The sequence below is a fragment of the Aythya ferina genome, assembly GCF_964211825.1.
Source record: "Aythya ferina genome assembly, chromosome: 2".
In the NCBI taxonomy this organism is placed as follows: domain Eukaryota; kingdom Metazoa; phylum Chordata; class Aves; order Anseriformes; family Anatidae; genus Aythya; species Aythya ferina.
The window spans coordinates 29,207,344-29,235,051 of NC_140297.1; the positions used below are offsets into that span (position 1 = coordinate 29,207,344).

The 27,708-nt window shown below is 33.7% G+C and overlaps 1 protein-coding gene across 1 annotated transcript in view; it reads right to left on the reverse strand.

The window, feature by feature from the left end:
* Positions 1-27,708, reverse strand: part of THSD7A (thrombospondin type 1 domain containing 7A) — a 286,485-nt gene that overhangs the window by 224,369 nt on the left and 34,408 nt on the right. Inside the window, exon 2 of the mRNA XM_084510995.1 lies at positions 21,029-21,140. The gene's annotated coding sequence lies outside the window, so the exon portion shown is untranslated. The remainder of the gene's footprint in view (positions 1-21,028; positions 21,141-27,708) is intronic.

The window sequence follows — 27,708 nt, forward strand, 5'->3', positions numbered from 1 at the left end:
TTAAGACAGACTCTCAGGTCTTTTGTTAACCTGCCATTACAGTAAGTTAATTGTAATATTCAGCTCCCATGAGGATAAGCAAATAACAAGCTCTGTTCTGATAAAACCTCAGGATCTCATTTGTTTCATGGACATAAAACTTACCTATTCCTTGCTTTCCTTGACTCTGGTCATGGTTTTGGCAAAATAACAATATATATTTTATATATAACTATATATTATTGAAAATTACAAGTCCTTTGCCTGTTAACCCAACTATATCTAACTGATATTCTATCAACACAGATTATAAAAACAAGCAAACAAACACACACAAACAAAAACCCAACACAACAGGAGCAACCGCTTCAGCAGTAAATTGCTTCCAGGCCTCCAGCACATATAGTTTGTCAGACTGACAGTTTAGTAAAAACATAGTTCTTAAAGTAGAAGTACAAAGTAGGAGGGAAGGGTAGCCACAGAAATCTGGAACCTCCAGTTTCTAGGAGCATGTCTGCTACCATTACAAAGCTTCTTATTCATTTAGAAAAGATAAAGTATTTTTGTAATATATAAATTTTGCATGTCAAACTGCAATTGGAAGACAGAACAGCAAATAAGCAGTTAATACACTGAAAATTAGCTTAATGGAGGTCTCCTCCTAAACTCTCCATCCAGAACAATAACTGGAATAGCCCCAGTGTTGATGTTAGTGTGAGTTGGCACAGATTCCCAATCAGGAAATCAGCACAGGAAAAGTTGAAGGCTTATGCTTGTGCTATCCAAAACAGAAAAGCCACAAAAATAAGTTTGCAACAGTAAGTTTTTACCAGTCACCACAAAGGAATGACACTTGGTTTGACACGTGCTGAGCTACCCTGGCCTGTGCTGAGGTGAAAGAGCACAGGGGGTGCTGGGGGATGCCTGAAAGCAGGACAGCTATTATGATAGCTTCTTGTGCTTGATTACAAATTGCTTAGTGGAAGTTTAATAAACATATGAGGAAAACAGAGGAAATTAAATTATTTCAGAAGTCACAAAGCTAGACACAAATTATCATACTACAAAAGGGTGCAGAGGAGACAAGTTGTGAGAACACCCTATTCAGATGGGGTTAAAGAAGACACTTGACATCTCTTTGAGTCAAGAGCACTTAGCCATGTTTGCAGTGAGAACCATGCCCATCTATCACCAGCATCCTTCAACTTGTATCCTATGCAATTTCTGTAGCTACGCTACAAAATTTTTGAAAATAAAAAACACTTTGGAGAATTAAAAATCTTAAAAAATAAAAATAAAAAAATAAAAAAGTTTTTTGTTTGTTTTGCACACATGCTAAACTTTATAAAATGAAAGAAAAGTTTCAAGACTGTAGTCAAGGTAAGCATTCAGAGACTCCAAAATATAACAATATTTTTTCTGAAATTACTTCTGGAATTAATTCCAGAAGGATAACTTTTAAACAAAGAATACAGAGGGATTCATATAAAAAGAAAATAATTCTTATTAATATCATAGAGTCATTAAGGTTGGAAGAGACCTTCAAGGTCATCTGGTCCAACCATCAAATACTGATACCTCTCAAAGTGTGTAAAATTACCAATGTAAGACTTCAATAGACATCTTGACAAATAAAATTCACTGCTCTGCAAGATTTTGCAAAGATTTTTTTAGTGTTTTTAAGACTCTAACCTCAAGTTAAATTTTTATTAATTCATAATGTAAAGAGAAACCAAATTACAATCCAATATTTACTTTATTTACTAAAATGTGATTATATTCATGACAAAAATGATACAGAAATAGGTACTGTTAAAGCAAAATATAATTGATATAATAAACTATTTAGCACTGTCAAATGCTTTTATTATATATAAACATACTCTGTACTGGAAGAAAAGCCTTTAGCTAATTGACAGTCAAGCATATCTTTGCTTCTTGGTCATTTATAAAGCCTATGAGATATTTTAGCAAAATATGATACTATGATACAATTTGTATTTTCCAACTAAGTTACTTCCTTGCTATAATTTAGTTTATACAGCGACAAGTTAATTCTATAGGGTAATTATGTTCACCAACATCCTTTTACAATTAACACTTTCCTTTCCTGCTTTAAAAATAACCTACATTTCCTTTTAAATATGCTTTCCAGGAAGATTAACAGATTAATTTCCTGCAGATATTTTTCATTGTGCCAGGAGGGGTGTAGGAGTGGGTGAGATCCAAGTTTTCAAAACAAATTGTTTGGCAGGAAACAAACTCCTCAACCAAGTTAAATGAGACCATACTTACATAAGCTGATGTAATAATAAAGTTTAAGCAACAAAACGCCAAAGCACCATTAGGGATTAAAAAACTACTCTGGGGGATTTCACAGACATACATACATATTTGTCTGTAGAAAACTAATGGAAAGAAGTGAATGCACAAGCTGATGGATTTTTCATGAATTTGTATTATGTTCCAAAATATATCATGCAAGTGTTTTGAATCAAAGCTTTTACTCACTTCAATCTTTCCTGTCATTGAAAAAAATCATGTTTTAAGAGTAAATCCTGGATAATCTTAACATTGTCATTTTGCAGGTAAATCTCAAAATCTTTCCTTAAATTCCAGGGAGAGAGAATTCTGCCAGGTTCACAGACATTTGAGCTAGGTACATCAAAACTATTGGTGCAGTTACTACTTCTAAATTTTACCTGACTCTTGACTTTGACTAACTGCTCATGAATTCAGAATAACTGCTCACCACCGCCTTTCAAATCTACCAGATTATCCAGGCATCACAGCATTCTCAGTCCTGTAAATATTTGCAATACTGTATAGCCTCTGTTTTGGTGATTAACAATCCATAAAGAGATTTTAAGCAAAGCTATCAGTTTAATCTAGCGGGGCTTTGCATCCAGTATGCCAGACTGAGTCAGACAGTTTCAGTGGTGAGGCAATGATGCAGCCACAATATCTGAACTAAGGCAGTGAATTTTTAAAAACCCAGGGGACTTACGGCCCCATTTACTCCATCTGTGATACACTATGGGAGGAAAAGCAGCAAGATTTACTCTGTATTTATCTACAAAACATGTTGTCAAAAGGCAATTTTCAGTACACAAAAATCAGTATAATTTTTGGAATGCATATAAAACATCTGGAATATACTTATTTTCAGCAGAAACAATATTTACACATCCTGACAGAAAGTACTTTTAAAAAATAGCATTTGTTCAGTCTGTGTAACATTTGAGACCAATAGTTTTCATTAGAGCTGACTGTACATTTCTTCTATAGTGGAGCCACAAAGGTGTGCCCTTTTATAAAGGAGCAGAGCAGTTCTGGACACTCCAAGATAAGACTGGGGCTGCAGAAATCATTCAGCCCCAAGTTCAGGCTTGGGTATTCTAGGATTGCACTAGCTTCTGACACTATTTCTGCTTTCCTCCTTGCTTTTACACTATCACTGGGTTGAACACTGAGGGTGGTTGCACCCAAATTTAGGAAGCAGGACTTTACACTACTCTTCAGCCATGAACAACTTTTTGCCACTCCATTGGGGCAGTAAAGGGTTATATGACCCCTGCAGCAATCTGACCCATCTGGCTATAATCTGTAAAAGCCTATGAAAACAGAATAGTGCACAACAATTTGCACATAATTAACTTGATAGTTATCCACCTACCATGTCCACATTTCTGCGTGCAATGGGCAAACCTGAACTCCTCCATTAACATATAACAGAACATAATATGCACATCACTTTTTCTAATGCAAAGCAGGGCAAAACATTTATTTCATTTATTTAATTAATGTAGTGCAACTAGAGAAATGCACAAGATATATTTTTCAATTTTGCAATAAACTTGAAACCTAAGCTGTTATGCCAGTATTAGCAGAGGTCATGAGCCTGAAACATTTGCTAGTCAAATGTGACTGATATTTTAGTTTGTCTGTAACAGGATGACAGAAAGCTTTTTAAAAAGAAGTCACAGTAAATATTAGAATTTGACCTACTTTACCAATGCTGAGGGAAATATGGTGTGGTTAAGTTGGCTGCTTAGATAGTGGCTCTAATATCCAGCAATCTTAAGTAACTATGAACACATGCAATTCACGGGGGGGGGGGGGGGGGGGGAGGCAGTATTGTTCTCGACTCGACTTATTTAGCGTCAAATCCCAATGTTTTTGATCATTTTGACCAGGGCTGATTTTTACCATCAATAATAGGTCTTGTAAAAAGAAGATACAGAAAAAATTACTAAAATGATGGCTGAAATAATCTTATTTTTGTGGAACAGCTTAAAATTACCTCACAGTTTTGTTTATTCTTAGTTATTTTGAATAAAATGGGTGATATTTTTAGAGGACTACTTCATACATGTCATCACAGGCTTTTAAAAATTACTGAATTGTTTTAAGACCTGTAAAGTACTCTGAAGATCAAGACAATGTTCAATTATTAGAGAGATAATTCTGAATATACGTCAGATATTTTCTCTCTGAGATACAGCTCTCAGCAGACTGATGTTTGGACTGACTTTTAAACCTGCAAGTTCATTGATGACCAGAAGCTATAAACCAATAGCTAGCTTGCCCAAAATGCCTTTTTTTTTTTTTTTTTTTTTGATGGAGTTTGGGTTTTTAACCTTTTTTGTTGAAGGAAAAAAAAAAAAAAAAGTTGACCAAAGTCTGTCTTTTTCATTTTTTTTTAATCCAAATTTAGAAATTTAAATTTGTTCAAACGCTGTTTTCTGTCAACAGATTTTTCTTCTCATGACTCGGATTTTTCTGTCACTTAGTTCAGGTTCTTCAATGACCTATTTTTTTAACAGAAATATAAGAATTATTCTGATACTCATAAATGACTATCAGCTATTTCCAATGACAGAAACTTTGAGATATCTTTTACAAGGCTAGGATCATTCACTAGCTTTTCTCTCAGTACAGAGTATATGAGAGCTCTTATACTTAAAAAGTACTTTTGTATAATTTTCAATGAATATTTTGAAGAGCAGAAAACATACACCCCTGCACTTGAAGTCTGTTAGTACTTACAACGCTGGGACAAGCTTGCTGGGGACCAATACATGCACCAATAGTAAGCTTAACAATTTCTACAGGAGTAACTTAATTTTCAAAACAGGACTTAAGATTTTTCTTTTATTAATTATTATTATTCTATATCTCCCTATAAAAATTCAATAGTTGCTAAGAGATATTTCACTCTGAAATCTGATACAACTTTAAGAATAACAGGAAAAATATATGGAAACAGGTAAGTTTTAGTCCAGCTGAAGTGCTCCCTGTCTAAAGAACTTCCATGTATTTCTGTTTTCCTTGCTGGAAACATACACCTAGATTTGATTCAATTCTCTAATTTTATAGAGACAGTCATTTCCATTGATGATAGCACTCTATTTTTAAGAACCTAGCACTGTAAGTTAAACATTCAAACTCTCACATCTCCTCTTTATTCGTACTTAGGAAGGAGAGCTCAGATACAAAGATGAGTAGAGACAGGAAAAATATGGGAACTGAAGATCATCAACAGTTTGATTTTAGAGACTAAAATCTGTTATCATTTCAATTTAAAGTGTACCTTGTGTCACTTGGATGACCCAATACCTATATCCACATGAAACAAAATCAAAAATAATTCACAAGCACAGGAAGTGGTTAAATGTCTGGGTTTGTTTGGTTTTGGTTTATCAGTTTCTTGCCTGGAACTTCATGAAAAAAAATACGTGGTTTGTACCAGTCAGTGTTTCTCCTCGGTATCCATGATATTACACTATATCCATGTATTACACTATAGTTTAGCTTTACTTAGGATAGCCAAGTACTTTACAGACACCTTGCTTGCAAACCCAAGTCCTCTAATTATTCTACACCATAACAAACACATCAAGAATGCTGACCAGGCACAAATAAGCAACTTTAGCAATCTTTCAGTCTTTAGTAATTTGAATGTATGAATTACAGTTTAAGAAACGTATATGCAAGAAGATTCTATGGTCTTCAATGTAATTATAAAGAGCTGGGAATAAATTCAAATTCACTGTTGTAAAATCTCCTAATCGAGATCATTAGTGATATCTTTGTCAAGTGTTTGTTACACAAAATGTGAGAATTCTAAGCTAAAAATGACTGCAAAAGCATGTCTCTTTCAACTGCTTACAACTCTTACTAACTCTTTAGAATTAGAGGTAACATTAAGATAAAACTTAGCTCTATAACCTATAAACGGTTCCATCAATAAATAAGAGCACATATAAATTAGAGTGGAATTATATAAATCTATTATTTTACCAAGAGTTGTTTTTTTTTGTTGTGTTTTTTTTTTTTTTTTTTAGTTTGCTGTGTCAGAAAAAGGAACGTGTGATTGCTTAAGTATAGCATTATGTTACTGCAAACTATTCTTGAAGAGTTCTCACACTTCTATCACATTGTTATCTTAATATCTTTAATTTCATTATCAAGAGTGCTAGGCAGGCATGAAAGTGAATGGAATACATTTCCTAATTATGAAAGACAGAATGACACTTCAAATTACTGACAAAAAGTAAAAAAAAAAAAACAGTATATATTACCAGACAATTTATTGTAAGAGCTACTGGAGAAAAAAAAATAATAACTCCATAAAAATAGCTCTTGCTAGTGATGGAACATGTATTTGTAGCTCTGGCTTCTAGGATTCAATCATAGAAAATATAGAGATGTGCAATAACTGTATGCAAAACACAAATTAAAAGGATGTGTTTGCCATCTAAAAGTCAGAAGCCCACATAATTAATTTGTGGTTCATGTAAACAATATACTGAAAATGAGGAAGATTTAATTTCACTACAAACATCCATAGACATGTTTCTTATCAAGATTCAGCTATCATACTGTTCATGTGATCTTGTTTCATGCAGGAAAACAGGCAAAAAAAGAATGCACCTAATTTTTGAAATACAGTAAGAAGCAAAAAAAATATTAGCAAAAGAAGCGAAATAAGAGAACTCATGCTTAAATTGAATATATATACATATATATTATATGCATATTTGGCTTGGAAGCCAAAAAAAACAACCACTAACTAATCACTAAGAAACAAGAAGAAATATTATCTGAAATTAGATCCTTCTAAAAAGCATCCTGAGAAGTGGCATTCTCGAATGCTTGTAACTTATGAAGATAAATAAAGGCTCAAACCTGTGGAAAATTACTGCTGGCCTTTCTTTCACAGTGTAGCTGCCTTACTTCAAAAAACTGGCAGAAAAAAAAAAAAAAAAAAGGAAGAAGAAGCTTAGAAGCTCGCAAAAATAATTTAAAGCATGCTACACATGCTACAGATGTAACATGAAGATGATGCTTCTGATTAAACAAGATTCCACAGAAATCTTTTCGTTTGTTAATACTTCCCTGAGTTTTTCAGTTAAAAGTTTTGAGTTAAATCCTTGCAAGAAATATTCTCTACCTCCAATGGGCCTTCATCATGATTTTGTTAATTCATTTACAATTCCAGCTATTTGCAAAAGCTTTGTTACTTTATGCATATTTAACAAGCTTGTATGAGTATGTATTTTGCTTAAAATTACAACTTTCAGATCACAATTCAGAAGGAAAAGCAGCACAGCAAGAATCTGAACACGCAGGTCGCTGAAAGAATGCATGCAATGACTTCTGGGACACGTGGCAATGTCTGAGGGTGACAGGGCATATGATACCACCAGACAGCACATTTTGGTGACACCTGATGCTGGCACTGCACCAGGAGCAGATCTCAACAGCAAGACAGAATATTCCCAGTGGTGAAAGAAAGCAGCTGCAGGCATTTCCCTCAGCCAGGCCAAACATCCCCCGTCTCAGCTGGGTGCATGAAACACTTGGCAGGTCTGGTTGCACAATCATACACGTTGTCCCTTTCAAACTTCCTGATGCAGATAGGATTAAACTTCATGCCAAAGTACATGACATGACACATTACTTTTAATGGCAAGATGACAATTCATTTGTAGTGGGAGATTAAAGGCATTTAATGGTGCAATAATTCAGCATGCAAATCTAGTCTCAAATCATGGCCTGTGCATATAAGTGCACTGACAGTATTTACAGCAAGCCAAGTCTCAGGCACCCAGCATTCCTGCAAATTACAGAATAAGCATTTGGATTTTCAAATTCCAACACAAACTGTATAAAACTGGGACCAAAATAATTAGGAAACCACATTATACTAATTAATTAATATATATTTGTATTATATAAAATATATGTAATATATAGATATAATTTTATATATATATATATATGTGTTTCCCTCCTGATGACTTCTGAATACAAACATGAACTGATTCCATAACTGGAGTGCTATCACAGCTAGTTGATTTTGGAAACAGAATTTCCACAGATTTTCAATGGATCTGGTAACAATAAAAAAAAAAACATACCATGAACACTGGAAAAGTTTCCTTTACTCTCTGACACAACACCAAAAACATATCTAAAATCTTAAAACAATTATTACATCTCATATGATAAAGTAGTTCAGTGTGTTAAAATGTCTTCTTTAAGGATAGCAGAGGTAAATCAACTGATCCAATGAGTGCCCGATCACTTGGGGTTTACATTCTTTTATTCTATCTGTTCAGCAAAAGAGTAGGTAAGAACATTATCCTTGAATTCTACAATCCTTTGTTTTGCTGCCTGGTATGGAAGCTTGGGAGTTACTGGTGCCAGGAAGATATTAAAAAGGACTTTTCATGGGTGGAATCATCATGCATTAAGACACTCACTACCCTAACCAGTCACTCAATGTTGTGTCTTGTACTTTTAATGAATAAATTAAACTAGCTTTTAGCAGCTTCAATTGTATATTTTGACCTGCACCTAAAACTACCTACTTGCTCCACAAAATTAGAAACAACACAAGCACTTCAACACTTTGATATGACTAATGACTAATGAAGAAAAAAAATCATTACAATACCAAGTGAAAACACCATTGGAAGACTTTCCTTCATTTGTTTGTTTGTTTGTTTGTTGATTTATCTTAAATTCAGACTGTTTGTCAAATAATTTTTTAAAAGAGATAGAGAACCCTACTGTCCATTTGATGGAAAAAAAAAAAAAAAAAAAAAAAGCAACAACAACAACCAAAAAAAAAAAAAAAAAACACAAAACAAACACACATTCTTCTGGCAGCTACCAGAACCCCATTTCCTATTTTCAGTAAGTCACTTAAGATCTATCATTACAATGTAGATTTTTTTTTAGAATGTATCACACACATGGCATTAACACTACAAACCATACAGCCATACAAAAGATCTCAATACTTTAATTTTTTAAAAAGATAAACTCAACAAATGTCAATGTCCGAACTATTCTAAAAGTTAAAAGACAAACAGAAATGCTTTTTTTGTTGTTGTTGTATTTTTTTGTTTCCAGAAGTTAGTAGTTTATCAAGGAAATTTCAAGTGTAAAAAGAAAGTCTCAGTTATGCTGGGTACGTTGGCAACGATTTAAAAATATACACTTTATAAAAATATTTGGTTTCTAAAAATATTTATTCATACTTCCTGTAAAATTATTTTTCTAAAGTCCATAAATAAGTCTCAATATTTCTGCAGAAAGGTATGTGAACAAATACAGAAAGCAAACTTGAGTAAAGCATTGAGCCTTCTTGATTGGAGATCGTTCAGGGAAATGGAACAGAATCATTAATCAGTACTTTTCTCCTCTAGCTCCAAAATACCAGCTAAGGGTTAGTGCTATTTATGATAGCTGGGGGTCACTACCCAAGCCTGCATTTATTATATGCAGGATAGGCTACAGCTGGAGAAAACTACTTGGCTTTTGTTAGAAAGAAATCTTTCATGCACGTATCTGTTCAATCGTATCTGCACAGAACATTCTGAAACAAAAGAAAAAGTTACACAAGCCAGTCTGACCTGCAATTTGAGAGTTCAAAGATAAACAGCACTTTTCAGCATAAATCAGTCAACTATACAATGCATATGAATTTTTTCCTCCATTAATGAAATGCTTGATCTTTCATGTTACTATGCTGGGAAGAATGGATATAATTTTCTCGCAACTATTTCAGAAAGTACATTCATTTTGATGGAAATGTGCAATATTTTACTGCCTGCAGGGGTTCTATGGTACACATCTTGAATAGGATTCATCATTCCCCATTGTTGGTATCTACATTTCCAGTATACTTCATTATAGTTAATAAAGATCTTGTCAATAAGATGGATACAATTTATCTTGCCTGGAAGAACGTAAAACCTATCAGAAGAATCCAGTCCTAACATATCAAAACATTCTTCGTCTATAGAAGAGAGAACCAACTCAGCTACAGATACCTATATCAGATTAAGCCCATATTCTCTGGCTTTCAGATTTGGAGTATTATTTCCCTTCCTTCTAAAAAAATAAATAAATAAAAATGAAATTTATTTATAATGGTAATTAAGGTTCTTTAACACTTTAATTCAAAAACCACTCTACTTCCAGTTCTTAATGTTTCTCATAAGCTTCCTTTTCAGCCAGTCATCTGTCACGACTGGGAAATGTTTACAAAACTTTGACCATAAACATGCGTTTCCAGTATCTTGAACCTTTTCTATGCTTACAGTTTGAAATACAAATATAGACAGCTTGGTAGGCCAAGAACAGAAGAGACTGTACAACCTGTTAAGAGAAACATAACTCTACCAAAACAGCTTCTTTGCTATCCATCCTTCTATCCGTGGTAGCACAGCTACCTTCAAATATTAGTTAGAACAAATAAAATTAAAACAGGTCCAGGCTCTACTATTCCCTCTCCATGCTTCCGTGATCCAGCAGCCCTGTAAATGTGGGTGCCACGACCAAACAAACATGCTCTGAAGCCAGGCTGAAATGCAGATTCAAGAACTGGGGACTTGGCCACATATATGTATGTATGCATCCATCAAGGCAGCAATTTTAACTATTTTAACTGAAGTCTCTACTGCTATACCTTAGGTTCTATCTGATAGCCTAAGTGTATAACTGCAAGATATTTGTCAGTGATGGCAATCATGGCAATCAAATCTGATTTATAACTTTTATGAAAAAAAAAAATATATCACTGTATCAAAAGACAATAGTAATATTTAAATAAATAAAAATCGAATACCCCAAATCGACAAAATGACAGAACTGGAACTTCAGCGTTGCTTACTTTTTTTCTCTACACAGCATCTGAATCACAGAATCATAAAATCATTAAGTTTGGAAGAGACCAAGATCATCTGGTCCAACTATCACCCTACTACCAATATCACCCACTAAAACATGTCCCTATCTCTGACTACATGCAAGATATCAGTCCCCCGAATTTTCACAGGTTACTAGGGTTCAGAGTTCCAGAAGGGTTTGCTGGGTTATTTCAAAACCTTAAAACTCACTGAAGAAGTATTTCCAAATCATTAAATATGATCCATTCTCTAGTGTGCACCTTCCAGATATACATGTACTTTAACAGAACATTTTTTGCACACAATATTCATTTTATCTTCTGAAGTGATTTATGCATCTTACACCCTATAATAATATGATTGTTGTTGATGAAATAAACAGATTTTTTGGAAAGTTTCCTCAAGCATTGTTAATATGACCTTTTCTACATCTTGTGCTCTTCTGCACCCTTTTAAGCTCTCAACATCAATCACCAAGAATTGTTCCAGTATTGATTTCACAGATTAAAGAACACAGCTCTCAACATTTCTACTAAAAGCTGACTTCTAGTCTTTCCTGCACTATTTCACAGCCAGAGACTGAACTAATCTTGATTAGACTGAGAGCTCATTTGTCTGCTCTGATTCCCTAAGTCTGCTTTAGAGTCAGTGCTTTCACCAGTCAAGAATACAGGATCTTTCTGAAAACATGGTCTGCACTTCTTGTTCCTAGATTCATCATTTTGACTTTGGTTATATCAAGTCACTGTCTACAAAAAAATCCGTATTTTCAGCCAGTGCAGATTATTCCTGGGGCTACTCTGTTCTGCCACTCTAAAAAAAAATGTTATCAACTGCAAATTTCATGGGCATTGATTTTGAAGCTTAGCGAAGTTGGTTTTGAAATTTAGCGGCATTGAAACAATACTGCTTTAGCAAACACAGATATTTTTTGTTTCAAGAGAAACTCCACAATACAGTAACATTCCCAGGTATTTCTTTTTGACTGTGACCAATAACAGTTTTTTTGATCCATTTAATGGATTTTTCTTCACACATGCTAATGTGGAGTGCTAAACTTAGAATTTCACAGGGGACTTCATCAAGTGTCTGATCAAAGCCTTACTCATCTTTATCACTTCTTTGTGAATCACTACTAATAGAACTGCAATATCTTTCAGTCTTCTATGAGAGCAGTTTTTTATACATCAGCAATTATATTTTTTGTAACAAATTTTCAAAACAAGTTTGGTTCCAGCCATGAAGAACCACTGAGCCAAATTCCAGAAGAGAAACGCAGAGGAAAATAAGTTAACCTATCAAAATTGTCAGATGGGGACAGTGAACTGCATCACTTAAGATTCATTTAACATGTTAACTAGTAATTAGTTTGTAAAGGAGGAACCACTTTGATAAATAAGGTTAGGCAAGCAAAAAATACTTCCAAACTAAAAGATCTGTGCAAGAAATACAGAAATATCTGAGGCACTATAAGGAATTTATTGACAGAAGAAGAATCTTTAAAAACAAAACAAAACAAAACAAACAAACAAACAAACAAACAATGTTGTTGTATTTTTTTTTTATCATGAATGTGAATGAAGAGCAAAAGAAAAAAAAATAAATAAAATTTTGCATTAGGTAGGGAAGTAATGCACCTGAAAAGTAACAGAGTGAGAAATGCATCAACATTAAAAAAAAATAAGCAAGCAATAACAAGCAAGCAAACAACAACTATCAGTCATTTGAACCCTCCCACCAACTCCAGTCTCCAAATGAAAAAGAAAACCCAAGCCCTATTTTTCCAAAATTCCTACTTTTCCTATGGAATGACAAAATAAAATGACTAAGGGTTCCATAAAAATGAAAAGATGGCTTTTGGAATGTTTTTTTAATATGTTTAGAATGCTTTGCAATTAAAAAAAAAAAAAAAGCCTTAAAAATATAGTTTATGGGAGAAATGCTCGATATAATTTAATAATTTCCATTGAAAGACTGTATCTTAATTGATCATTATTCTCTCATTTTTAACTAATTTAATCTATCTATTCCACAATCAAAAACATCACTTGGTGTGACTCTTTGAGTGATGATTTTGGGGTTATTTTACCTGGATATTATATTTTTGGAGTGGTGAACTAAAAAGACATTAGCTCTGGAAAAGGAAAAAATTAAAATAAACAACTGACTAATTCACTAAAAAAAGGACTATACTGGTATTCTTTCAAGCTAGAACAGCATGAAGTTTAGCAAGTAGAGAGTGTCTAGCACCAGAGACACCTCTTGACCTACTCAAAGTAAGAAAAGACTGCTCAGAAATATAATAAAGGTTTAAAAATCACAAGTCACACAACTCCCAGCAGAGAGAGTAATTGGAGAGCACTGATCAAAGATTTCTTTACACCAATCATGTGTTACCCTGTCTGTCAGATTAATTAGGCAGGTGCCATCCTGCCAGCATGAGAAGCATTGCTACAACAGCCAAGCATAGACATTCCTGGCAATTGCTGCTCTCACTACAAAGTGCACATGGAGCAGCTGCCTCCACGTTCCCAACACTGCATCCAAAAGGGCACATGATGGCAAGGAGGGGAAATAAATTGTTAGAATTTAAAGGATTGGAAAATAAAAACTTAAAATAAAGTAATAATAATTAAAAAAAAAAAAAAAAAAAAAAAAAGAAAGACGCACAAAAAAGAAAAAGATAGGATTGAGAATTCGGAAGAGGACAAAGACTGTGCATACCAACATTGGTAGTTCAGGACTGCAACTGCCAAATCCTACCTGAAATGATGTGGTAAGATAAAGTGTCATATACCCTCAGGGCACACCTTCCAAAACTTTCAGCACCATAATCTACTAAAATAAGATTACATATTGTACATAATTTTAAACATAGTTTAAACACTATCTCCAAACTTTTATTTAATTCACTTGAAATACACATGAAATTGTGCTGTCATACACATTTCTCTCAATAGCAAAACCCACTTATGCTTCATTCTTTAAAATGTAGGAAATCACCTTTCAAATATATATGGAATTTTTAACATCATTTATAGCCTTATCACTACAGTGATTACACTTGAATTTTGTACTTTGTTACTAAATGAAAACAATTCTAGCAAGCAGTCCAAATTTTACCTTTGGAAATTTCTGAGAAGCTGTCCTAGATTATTGCACATTAGTTTTAAAAAGGAATAATAATGTCCAGTTTCAAAAGCTTGCAGATCTGGAAAGTAAAATCTTTAACTAGTCTCAGATTTCTGGGCATATCAAACATGCAGTTTTGGGTTCTCTCCCTAAACAATACAATGTACCATGTCCTTGGCTCTGCCCTCAGCTACATTCAGATATACTCTGCACAAAGCTGTACAGAGCTGTACATAATCTGAAGACAAAGCAACTTTTCTGAAAGCTGCATCTGTATAATGGTCTTCCTGATAATGCAGCTGCCAGACAGGATTTCAGTACATTGTTTTTTAAATATATAGGGAAGATGGTTTAATAATGGGGAAAAAATATTAAATTCTCTTACATGTGTAAAATGAGCAGAAAGAGTCAATAATACGTAGAATTAAGGAAGGGCCATTCTTTCCCCATTCAGTTTTAGAAAAGAACAATTTGAGAAGTGATATGTGATATATTTCCATCCTTAGGAGACAATTCCACAGTTTTGGAATGGGTTGAATATGATTTACATTTAGCAAGTATTCATTACATAACTTTTCTTCACTGTCTTTAATTACCCTATTAAGCACATTGGTATTTGCATTTGCACCTATAGCAGCTGCACTAGAGCTTCAGGGCAAAAATATATAAAACCAGGAAGAAAAATTAATAAAACATTGTCTTTTCCATTTAATAAGTTCACTTTATTTTTAATGGAAACATTTGTATTAGTAGATATTATTTCAGCATTGTAAGGTAATAAATCACTTAAACTGTGTATTATTAAAGCTGACTGAACTGCCAGGAAGAAGTATCATCACTCACTAATGGCATAACTTGCCTTTAAGCTTTTCTCATTTTACTTTATTTCTGAGGAGTCACTTCATAATGGAAAATATTATTCAAAACATAGAAAGTGCTGCAAATATAATGAATCAGAAATCATTCTTGATCTAAACTTTTGACTTAGGAAAGAAGTTATGAATTTACCATGTTTTACATTAACTAATCCAATTAAAATAAATATTTCAACTAATTAATTAAAAAGTCTGTAAGAATGTAACACATTCTTAGAAACAATTCCTTAATTGTTTTATTTTTCAGCAGCCTGGATACTTTACAATATATCCATCATAAAACAGGAAAAATAGTTCAGCCACCTATTATGTCAGCATGAGACCATGCTCTTTAAATAGCATGCATACAATATAAGATACAGAGTAATGAGAAGCACCAATTTATTCACCATTAGCCTTTTTCATCACTGAAAAGGCGATTCCAAATTGCTGGTTGCTGCACCACTAGCACCAGCTGTGTGGAAGCTCCTGTCCCTGTGGAGCAGGCTGTCATGTATTAGAAAACTGAAATCTTAAATGTACAGATGAAGTAAGCAAAAGGAGAATAATTTTGATTTTCCTTGTTCCCAAAGTCCTGTTTTTATAACAGCAATAACAACGTCCTATTTCTGTAAATAAATAAATAAATAATCTGGGAATATCTTGTTATAATTCTTTCTGGTATCTGACAGTAACAACACTATTCCAGGCTTTCTGTCAGCTTCATTAAGACCCTTCTCCTTTTAGTGAAAATCATTCCCATTGAGATCTTTTTGAACCATCTCTAACAGTGGAGCTAAGCTAAGGCAATTATTAAAAAACAGAAAAATCACTCTTAGAAGCATCAGAAGGATATTGCAGCTTGGACTAATGGGCTGTAAAGGTTTTGGTGCCAAATTTCAGATATTAGCTATCATCTTACAGGACTTATCCTAAAAGTTCCCCTCCTACTCAAAGTAGGCCACGTATACAGGGAAAGTTCTTACATGTTTAAAGAGTGGCATATGATTAGCACACATATCACAATATCTGTACACATTTAATAATACTTTGAGTTTTCTGTGTGACCTTTTTATGTCACCACACTAAATGCCTAAGAAACACCCTTTGAAGCTTTTGGAACAGCTTCCTAAAACAGTTTTTACTACCATCCCCCTTTTTCCAAGCTGTTTAATTGCATTGCTTGTGAAGGATTTTGAGGATGAAGGAAATGTGACTCAGCTCAGTGTGTTCCCTTCCTCCAAGAAAATATACACAGAGTAAAGATTCAGTGGAGCTCCATAACACAGACATGTCACACCAATAAAAAGAAAATGAAATTATCACACAGCTTTTTTAAGTTTTAATCTGACTTGTCATCTTATTTCAATAACTGAATTAGCAATACCAAAGTGTTTGGACACAGCGGTCAATTCCTCCCAGCTGTTGGAGAAATATTTTTTCCTTTCTGAAATATTAAATATTTCATTCCTATAAACAGACATGTGCCAGTGGTTAAATAGGGAACATTTTACAAGAAGAACTAAAATTTGTCACCAACACAATGGGCAAATATTGACATTTTTACAAGCACAACCATACCACAATTTAATTTCAGGTTGTAGAGTTCTTGAAGGCCAGCAGCTGCCACCCCGAGAAGCTCAGAAACCCAACACTTACTGCCAATCCCAGTTTCCTAATACGTATTCAGACTGGCAAGAAACATTCCTCCTACATCTCTTTCAAATATTTGACAGCTTGGCCATCCATTAAATGCATCTCATCAAGATGTCACTGTATCACTATATATTTCTTCCTCACAGCTAGTGAAAAATAATACGATGTGTAGATAGCTGGGGGGGCTCCCGGTTCCCATGGTGCTGGCTTGCAGGTCCAGAAGCCTGACAGGCAGGTGTAAAGCAGTAGTAAAAACCAGCAGGGTGAAGGCACAGGACCGATGGGAGAAGGCCAGTAACAGATTACACTGATTAACAGATACTCTTCTTCACTGAGAACGTGGAGAGCAGTGTTAGCTACTTGGCAGGTAACAAATAGAGATACTACTCACTTCAGAGAGAGATCTGAAGTTAAAAGTGATGTAGCCAGTTGCCAAAAGTCATGTCATTCTGAGCAAGAGCAACACCAAGTGCCATAGGCTCACAGGGAATAAATTAGGCAAACTGGGAAAAGGCAAAATAAAGTAATTTAACAACAAATCCCCCAAATCCTATTTCCTCTTCTCTCCTTTCTGAGAACTCCTACAAACTTTCTGAGAAACTCCTACAAACAAAGTAAAACCAACCCAGCTAGCTATGGCAGCTGTGTAGGTATAATTCTGTAATGCCATCTTCCTGAACTGAAAACTGGAGCCAAAACCACTGCAGTGGCTACACACATATACACACACATGTACATAACAGGACATATAATTAAATGCAATTAAAGATGACAAAAGACAGACCAGGCCACTCCTCTAAAAAACCTCTCCTGCCCAAAGATGGGAGATGGGAGAGGAGGTGGTAGGGGTTAATTACCAACCAGAACCCAAATGCTGTATTTTTGACAATTCAGAATGTAAATCTGTTTAAGTAAGTGACAAAATTTTAACTAAGCACTGACACATTCTGTATTAACAGAAATATCCAGCTATTATGTCAGTCATTTTTAAACTTTTGTATGGGTGGTCTGAAAAAATACTTATTTTTATTTATTTTTTATTACACCACTACCCAGAGGATAAAAACTACAACAAAAATTCAGTGTCAAAGACCAAATATTTAGTATAAAGACCAAATATTTAATATAACCACATGAACAGTTTCATAAATGTGGTACTGTTCATACTCAATTCAAGACATTGCACTCTGCAACACAAGGGAAAAAAATGAATCTTATATTACAGGAAAACTGTATGTGCTACAATCACTGTAAAACAGGTCCAATTTATTTTATCAAAACAAGGTCACCTCCAGTAAACACTGCTTCATCTTTTCAGGGATAAGACTGTCGTTCAGTTTGGAAGTGGTACAAGATACCCATGGCACCCTACAGCAGCCATGGTGCTCACTCACTGCACTGTCTTCACTCTGAGGTATTAGTAGAAGACAGAGAGTCAGTAAATAATCCAGAACTTCATCTTGTTAGCCAAAACTGGTTTCCATTCTTACATTTTTTAAACTTGCATTTACATTTGCCAAATGTTCGGATGATGTTTTCAAGTTCCATACGTCCATCAAGCTGACATATAAATATGAAGCTTTAGATAAAACAGTTCAGCCAATTATACTGAAGAAAAATTCATTGCTTTTGTAATTTGACACATACTCCGAATGCTCAAATTTGTAACCTTACTGTCATTTCATACCTATATCCAATAAATTTACCTAGCATGTGTAAATTTTAATAAGATAAAGCAAAATGAGTAGTTAGAGAACTTAGGAGGAAATATTTAACAGCAACAGAAACCAAACAAAACATTGTCATATTTATTCATCTGGTAAAATGTTGGCTTTATACTTCATATTCTGTTACACTACATGAGACTGCATAAAATAACAACACTTATAATTGAACATAGTTCTTTCAACACATTTAACACTTTATTTACTCTATTAGCATGGAATAATCAAAATGCTTTTAAACATTTATTACTTCAGTCAGGTTAAGCATCTATTGGGTTTAGAAGTTTAGAAGTTCATTTTATACTCTCCTGTTCTATGTGAGGAAGTTAAACCTTTTTAAATATTTATTTTTTACTACTCAACAGGTCAAAATATATTATTGCTCTTAGCATTAAAGATTTCTGGAATAAAGGGGAGAAACAGCCATAACTCTTTTGCTTAAATCACTAATGACTTTCATTAAGGAAAATTTATTAGAATGCTTGTTAGAATACATAATGCAGCATTTGGTATTTCAAAATGTAAACACTCACATGAGCTTGATCTCAGAGAATAATGTTTCTGTTAAAAAAGCTAAACTTTTAATATAAAATTAAAATATATGTGCTCCTTTGTACTACTATATTGAAGTGAAATGGAAAAGCAGAAGTATATGCAGCCTTCTGTCCTTTACCAGTCCATGGCTGAATTAGGAAGTCTCATCACAGATGGTAAAGAATATGAAATACAGGGAAGGTCCTCTGGGTTTGCTGTTCACCTGTCTCTTTTCAGCACCACCAAACTCTCATTTCCTCAATTAATACCTGCCAGAATCTGTAAACTGACATCCCTCTACATTATTTAGTTCGACCTTGCTATCATGAAAAAGAACATGTAATTATGATAATGAACCAATTATTTTTATACAATATAGCAATCAAAAAGACTACTACTCCCTCCCTTTTCTCATGATACTTGTACATTCTGGTTTCATTTCATCTTCCATTGCTAACATGCCATCATTATCATTAACATTTTATTTGGAGTTCTTATTGCTTATTTACAAAATAAAAAATAATAATGGAAAAAAAAAAAAAAGGTTTTAGAATATTCATAACAGTATGGAGAAAGTCTGATTTATGTAGGAAAATAAAAAAGTATCTTAGTGTTTGGAATAATTTACAGGTTTTACTGGTATAAATTTTGAATGACAACACATCTGTCTGTTAGGACAACCAACTGTCAATAACGCAACAGTTACACTATCATATGCATTGCAAATTTTTTACACTTGTATAATAACAGTTTTAAAGATGCTTGATAGGATTTTTTCTTAGTAGTTTTCAGACAATTCTGCCATATCTGTCTTCCATGAGACTTTTTTTGCCATCATTTTTATAATTTTCATAGGATTTTGTCCAATAATTCTTATATGAAACCCAATAAACTTAGAGTAATTTTAACTGCTTATAACCCTCTGATTATGAAAATAAAAAGTGTCCAAGTTATCGTGAGGCTAGATCTTCCATGTATGGTGGAAAACCAAATGAATTAAAGTGAGTACATAAAAATGACTTGACTGGTTTTTGCTTACTGAAATATCAGTCATTAAAAAGTGTTACCTTAGGAAGACTACTGACTCTGTCAAAACACTGGCTCCACAAAAAACTCTTGGCTTTGTCCTGAAAGACCATAAAGTGGCAAAAAAAAAATCATGCTATTTTAGAGAAAATAATTTTTCATCTCCTGATTAGAAATGAATCTTTTCAACCTTGGTTGAAAATGATTTATGCTGAAACTGATTTATGCTCAAACTACATATACACATAAGTTGCTGAAGAAAAGAATCACAGAATCACAGAATTTCTAGGTTGGAAGAGACCTCAAGATCATCGAGTCCAACCTCTGACCTAACACTAACAGTCCTCCACTAAAGCATAACTCTAAGTTCAACTTCTAAATGTCTTTTAAAGACCTCCAGGGATGGTGACTCTGAAAAAACAGAACAACATTCTTCTGCTGCCATAATTACTTTTTTAGTCAAAGGTAATTTCTCTGAGACAGATTCACTTCTGACAAACTGTGCAGACTCACAATCAATTTTTGACTTGAGACAACCTAAGTGCACAACAGCCAGTTAGCTATTATTGTCTAGGGAACAGTCTTATTTACTCAGACATATTTATAACTGGAACAAAAATATAAACCTAAAACTCTCAACATTTAATTTAGACAAACTGCAGTTTACTGTTATCCTCTTCAGAATCCTGTCAGCTTTCTTAGTCTACCTGTAAGGCTAGACTTACATACCTTATGTAGAATACTGTAACTCTATTCATAAACTTTGTTATGAAAAAATATGAAAAAAAGTTTTAAGTTTTCTGTAGGAAGTATCCAAAACTTGTTACGAGAGAGACCATCTAGTATTCTACATGGAATTCCTCCAGGTCTAAAAATTTAAAAATAAATTTTTAAAAATAAAAGAAGCTAAACATACCTTTCTGCTACAGGATTCATTCTCTGTTGCCGAGGAACTTCACGAATGACATGATTCCACTGTAGTCATAAAATCTGGACAGACAACCCCTTGCAGTGAATTTATAAGAAAGCTGTAAATAAGCAGATAAAAGGTCAAAAGGTAAAAATTAAACAAGTTGCCCATACAAGTTGCTCTGATGATTCACTAAGGAGAGGGATGGTGTGTTGTGATGATCTAAACTACGTACAGCAGGCAGTAAATTCAGTATTTATATTTACAAGAACAGATGACAATAAGTTTATTTTAATAGCTCTCCCTCCATTTCCAAGCTTACTTTGCCACACATGACCCTGGATGCTTTCTAATTTCCCTGAATGGCCCAATGTTCAATTTTGCATAGCTTTATCATGTCTGGAAGGTCATTCCACACATTTTTTGTGCGTGTGAAAGACTGCTGCCACGCATCTGTTTTGAACTTTTTTTCCTCCCTTTATTCCATTTATGCCATCTGATCACATTACTTATATCCTTCTCAAAGTTCTAATTTAAGAGGACATTTCTCTGAATCATGATTTAGCCTTGCCCATATGTTTCCAGATGCATTGAAAGAGACTTTTATTTTCAGTCTGTAGCTGTGTTAGCAAATAGAAAAGTTTGTTTAAAAGTTAACAGTCTGTTACCTGTCAGTGATTACTACACCAAATGATTAAGATTAAATCTTTACAGAGGCTTATTAAAATAAAGAAAAAGTGCAGACAAATAAACAGGGCCAGGCAACCAATTGGTACAAATTTAATATATTAAGTATGGCGCATTGCCACCAAATAATGAACAATGATTCTGCATTCAAACAATGACAAAGTTCCCTTGGCTACCAGAAATATGCCAGCTAAACAGAAATAAATAAATAAATAAATAAATAAATAAATAAAAACATAACTATCAGTACTATCTTTTACTCCATTTACTCTATGTTACTGGTGAGATCTAGTTGCATTTCTTTTGCCAGAGTTTAGGAACACCCTCAGCTTTATTGCTCACGTAACCTCTCTCTTCTCTTTTTCTCTCTGAACACAGAAGAGCATAACATGTTAACTTAAAAAGATGGACCATGATGAGGACAACTTTCTCCTTAGTTGCATCCATCTTTGCTATATTGAGAAAACTCAAGCTTTTGCATCCAGCATTAGGATTATACCTAATCTAATTTGAGATCTATTTTAGTTTGTGCTGTTAAAAAAAAAAAAAAAAAAAATCAATGTCAGAAAATTTACATGTAGTCAAAACATTTTGTTATTAGGTTTTAACATAATCTAGATCTTACTATACAAATCATTCCACATATAAGATTTAACATTGTCATTTTATTCTGACTTTCGTAAAAGAACTGCAGTAACAAGATGCAATTGTCTTTTCCTTTGCATCCTCATAGTTTGTTTTTTTTTTTTTTCTTCTTTCTTTAAGGTATTGAAGAACCATTTGTTCATCTGGTTCATTATACTTACCCAATGAATGACAATAAAACACACACAGGAGATGCGTGTTTTATCTTAATGAAAATTAACCTCAGAGTAGTCTTACTGATATCTTGAGATAAAGGCCACTTAAATATTCTAAATGATTTTTCCACCAAATTGACAATGTCCTCCTCTCACCCACATTATAATAAAATGCCCACAAGCCCTTACCATATAAAACAGTTTTCACTAGAGGATGGATTGCCTATTCTTGACATTTCAAAATTAGTGAGTTTACATCTAAGGATTCAGTAACAGTTCACATTATTCAGTAACTGTTTATGGCTTTTTTATTATTATTATTATTTGATAAATGTGAAATAAATATCAACAATTACAAATTCAGACTCTTGTTCCCTCCTAAGGTCAAAGCAGAAATGTTTTAGATTTCAGCCATAAGGTCAATAAATTCTATCAAGACTCACATGAGAGCATTATTTAAAGAAAATTATCCCTAACAAAAGCAGAGAATCGCATTCCTGTGACTCATAAATGTAACCCTCATGTCTTATGTAACTCCAATGATTTAATGTACCCGACAGTTGATGTAGATGTTCTTCCCAACCACTCACCCAATAACTAAACTTTAATTTTTCAAAAAAGAAAATGTAGTTCTGAACCTTTCACTAGTAAAGTAAATAGTGGTGTCACAAATAGAATTCAGAAGAAACGCGTATTCAGTAAAAGGCTGACATTTGGTGTCATTTACAAAAGAATCCGCAACAGATTGTACGAAGCAAACATACAGACACCTGAAATTAATTGCCAAGAACACAAATCCCTCAACTTGCAAACAGAAACCTGAATATTAGAATAATATAAGTATCTTAGTTTCCTATTCTAATACGCAGAAGATCATGAGGTAAAAACAATGTTTAACAAATGCACTTTGACTACATATGATTCCCTGATCAGTGTATTCATTACATTACTTCATTAGATCACAACACTTGTACCAATAATACCATGAATGGTGCATTTTTACGTTCTGTATTTTCTGTGTAGATCCCTTAAATACATGTAGACTTAGATTATAACATCTAGAATTTTCACCTTCTGTTCAGTAACATACTGGATCAGGTAATATATTTACACATAGCTAGGCCCTCTTGACAGAAATTATACTTTTCTAACATACATGTGACCACATATGCACACGCATTTTTGACAATATGCTTTTTCCTTTTCCTCTTTTGGGCATAACAGTATTAGAAACGTGTTCATTAATAATAATGAATAATGGCATTGGAAGGATTTCTTCAGATTTATTTATACAATGTGTGGCTTCTTGGACCCAAGTAGGCTTTTGTACAAACATTACTGATACCATATCTAAGCATCTTTAAGTGATGCTGAAACGAAAAATAGTCTGTTTTTTTTTAAAAACCATTACCAAATATTCTTTGTAGAGATATCTGTTCATCTTAACAGAGAGAAAATGACAGGGAGCAGGGCAGAAGGGTAGGAAGTTAGGTGAATGAGTAAAAGGTAATATTAAAGTGAACACCATGTTACAAGACCTGCAAGGTCCTGATACAATGCTAGTGGAAGCAAACTTGAAAGAAATGAGATTTTGTCTGTGCATGTTCTGTGTTCTTTGCACAGTGGGGAGATTCTATTTCTAGCCTTCATACTGATATTATGTCACCCTTGCCACTCCATAAAGAATTTCCATTTCTATCAGTTACAGCACACTGTACCCTTTGCCTACTTGTTTAAAGAAAATGAATAAAGTACTTTCCCATATGAAAATGAGATCTGCTACCCTTTATTATTATTATTATTTGGAACAGGCAGACAGGCAAACACTGAGGGACACCAGTGTGAAAATTTACTAACATCACCATCCCAATTACTCGAAGGGCCAACATGGATAAATAAAAAAGGCAATCATCTGCCACAGCATTTACTGAGAGAATTTAATGAAACTTTCCTTTTTCTCTGCCTTTGTTATACTTACACAGAATGAAGATATGAAATATTTCAATACCTTTTCATGTCTTCACATCATTAAATTTCAGATGACTATCTAGTCTGCTTTGTATCCAATTTTGTTGCCACTGGCTCCAGGAAAGAGTGAAAACGCTCCTGTGGGACTTCACCTAATGATTCTTTCACATTTTACTGCAGGGATTGACACAAATGGAAAAACAAAAAATGAAAATAAAAATATATTGGAGATTTTCCTCCATAAAATAACACTCGTTGCTTTGCAATTTGAATGTAATTTGGAATGCATCAAGAATTTTGACCATAATTTATATGTGCCAACTAGATGTTAATTAATTCTGATGACATTAAAATAATCTCCCATTTTGTTGCTATCGTACACCAAAATATATAAAAAATCAATTCATTCCTACTAGATGTTATTTCAAACTACTTAGAAAAGGATATTACATGATTAAATTTCACAATAATATTCCACAAGGAGAAAGATCTAAACAAGCTCTTCTATAGACCATGAAAAACAGTCACTTGAACTCCCTAAAAAATTAGTTTTCAAATATAAAATGTTGTGCTCTCGATAATAGCTAAAAAAAAAAAAAAATTGTTTTAAAATGTGTAATAGTAAAAAATATTAAATGGGGCACCATAATTTATATTTGGATCTCATTTCGTTGTAGATTCAAGTGATTGAACAGATTAACATGACCCACAACTATTTTTATGTTACTTGATGTTTTTAACATCTAACTAAAGAGACAATGAAGGGTTAAATGTTGACATGTGGCTAAACTGAGCATTAATTAGCAAAGTACATGCATACACGCAGATACAGCTTAATGAAGCATTCTCCTAACAATACTGTGACCATAACAAGAGCTATTTCTCTTTATTATCATAGACCTACTGTTAGACTGCTGCAAATTTTAACCTCAAACATATTACAATTGCGGCCATTTCATGGAAGTCCTGGTAGTCACTGCTGTTCAATTCATGTTTGGTCCTGATAGCAATTTAAAACCAAAACAAGTTGCTGCATATCACCCCTAAGATGAGCATGTACTTCAATGAGCCCTTCATATCAAGCACACAAAAAATAGAAATAAAATAAATTAAAATAAATGCATTGTCACTTTTCTTGTTTTTTGATTGACATGTGTGTACAGGGTTTAATGGTCTTTCTGTGCAGAATTGAAAGTATAAAACCTATGTAAACCTGGAAAACATATGCTCATTAAGTGGTAAACTAAAATATTCCAATCCATTATACCCTGGAAACAGAGTAGGCTTTTTAAACAATGTACAGGGATTTAACTACAGAATTCATTAAAATTAATTCAAGTCATACAGCTAAAATTTACTGCCATTGAAAAAGTTATCTTTAAAACAAATCCAATAAAATTTAAGTACAAGCTGTGGTGCCTGAATATTTTAAATATTTGCTGGACATAAAAATCGTTGTGAGGTGACAGCATAAAGCTGAAGGACAAACACAGAGCTCTGCAATGTGTGTGTCCAGTAATCATGGCAATACATTATTATGTAAGTTATAAATGTCTAATTACTTGTGTTCTTTTATTTCATTTATTTTGACCACTTAAACTGTCTCTAAAGTGCCTATCTACATTTGCATTTTAATGAATAATAATTGATATTTATTCAGCACATTCTATTTGCATCGCAGAGTTTCATTTAGAGATTAATATTTCTTATTACCTAAAACAAACTATTCATAGATATTCAAGATCTGGGAATTACTAGTGAGTGAGCAAGACACTGTGGGTAGCATTATAATTTGGCCAAGCTGTTGGCTTCAGTTTTAGCTGTTGTGTTGCAGTTACTGTCAGTGGGACACCTGGTCTTTAGGAAGTTACATTGCAGTTCCAGGAAGATGAAAAATTAAAAACACAGCTCACTGAGATGCCTAAAGGAAGATTTCAACTTATGCCATTCTTGCCCGAATAAGGTCTGTAAATCACCCAGGAGAAATGAGTGGTAATCACTGTTTTCCCACAGTAATACTTATCAGAAAGAAAACATTGATCAAAAATGAAAAATATAATTTTACCAAATACCATAAGGCTTATGCAAGTTTGTGAATCAGACTGTCAGGTATATATCATTCATAATTGTGCAAATCCAATGAAGATCAGCAAAAAGATGTAGCATTAATTCCAGATAGTGCTTCCACCTGGGTTAGTTTATTTGATTTCTGGTTTAGACAGTTATAATTCAGTAGGCATTCCAGTGATTTCCTGGGTTTCTCTGGCTCTTTTTTTAGGGTAAAATTAATAAAAAGGAAACTTTACTGCCACAGTAAATATCATTACAAAGTTTGCAGCTGTGAATATTCACAATATAGAGAAACAAATTCACACAAACGCAGAATTGACGTATGGATTTCATATTCATGCCTGGTTCTCTGGCAGATCAGGTTTAAATGTCAGGCTTCTGTGAAGAGACATCCTTTTCTGTAAACACAAACACACTGAAATTAATCTTCTCACTCATGTGTTTTTCTCAGGAAATTCATATTCCAGCATTTTAGAAGGTACAATTATTAGTACTTTCAAAGTATTTTTTGTTCTTTGCTCATATGCTTCACTATTTCCTAGGATAATGTCAAACCTAATCTAAAATAAGCACTTTTGCAATGGGTCACCCTAAATCTAAAAGCTGTCCAGTGAAGGCTGCACACCGAACTGAATCTATCTTCAGATTAATCTTTTCTCATACACATAATCTAAAAACAGACATTATGTGGTAGATGCTTCAACTAGTCTCCTAGGCAATACAGCTTAAGGATGAAGTAAATCAATCTCCAAGTAGACATCCAGAATAAATAAAACACACCCTGAAGTGCTTTTTTGTCCTCTCTGGCTGTAACTGGAGTTTACAGTGCCTAACTCAGCCATGCACACCTACATGTACACCATAGACAGTGAAAACATCTCTCTCTTTATGAAAGATAGTAACAAACATTGTAAACCTTGATAGAAGTAACACAATATTTAAAAACACATGTTGTGAAGACATTCTGCCTTAAGAAGGCTGCAGGCAGAGGAAAGTACCCTAAAGGCTAGAGCCAAAAATGTAATCAAATCAAGATAAGACACTACAAATATTTTTAAGGAACTTGGGAAAGATGAGGAAGGATATTACTATATGATATCCAACAGTATAATCTCTGGGAACAAGGATTATCCAAAAAAGAAAGCTAGGATCAAGCCACGT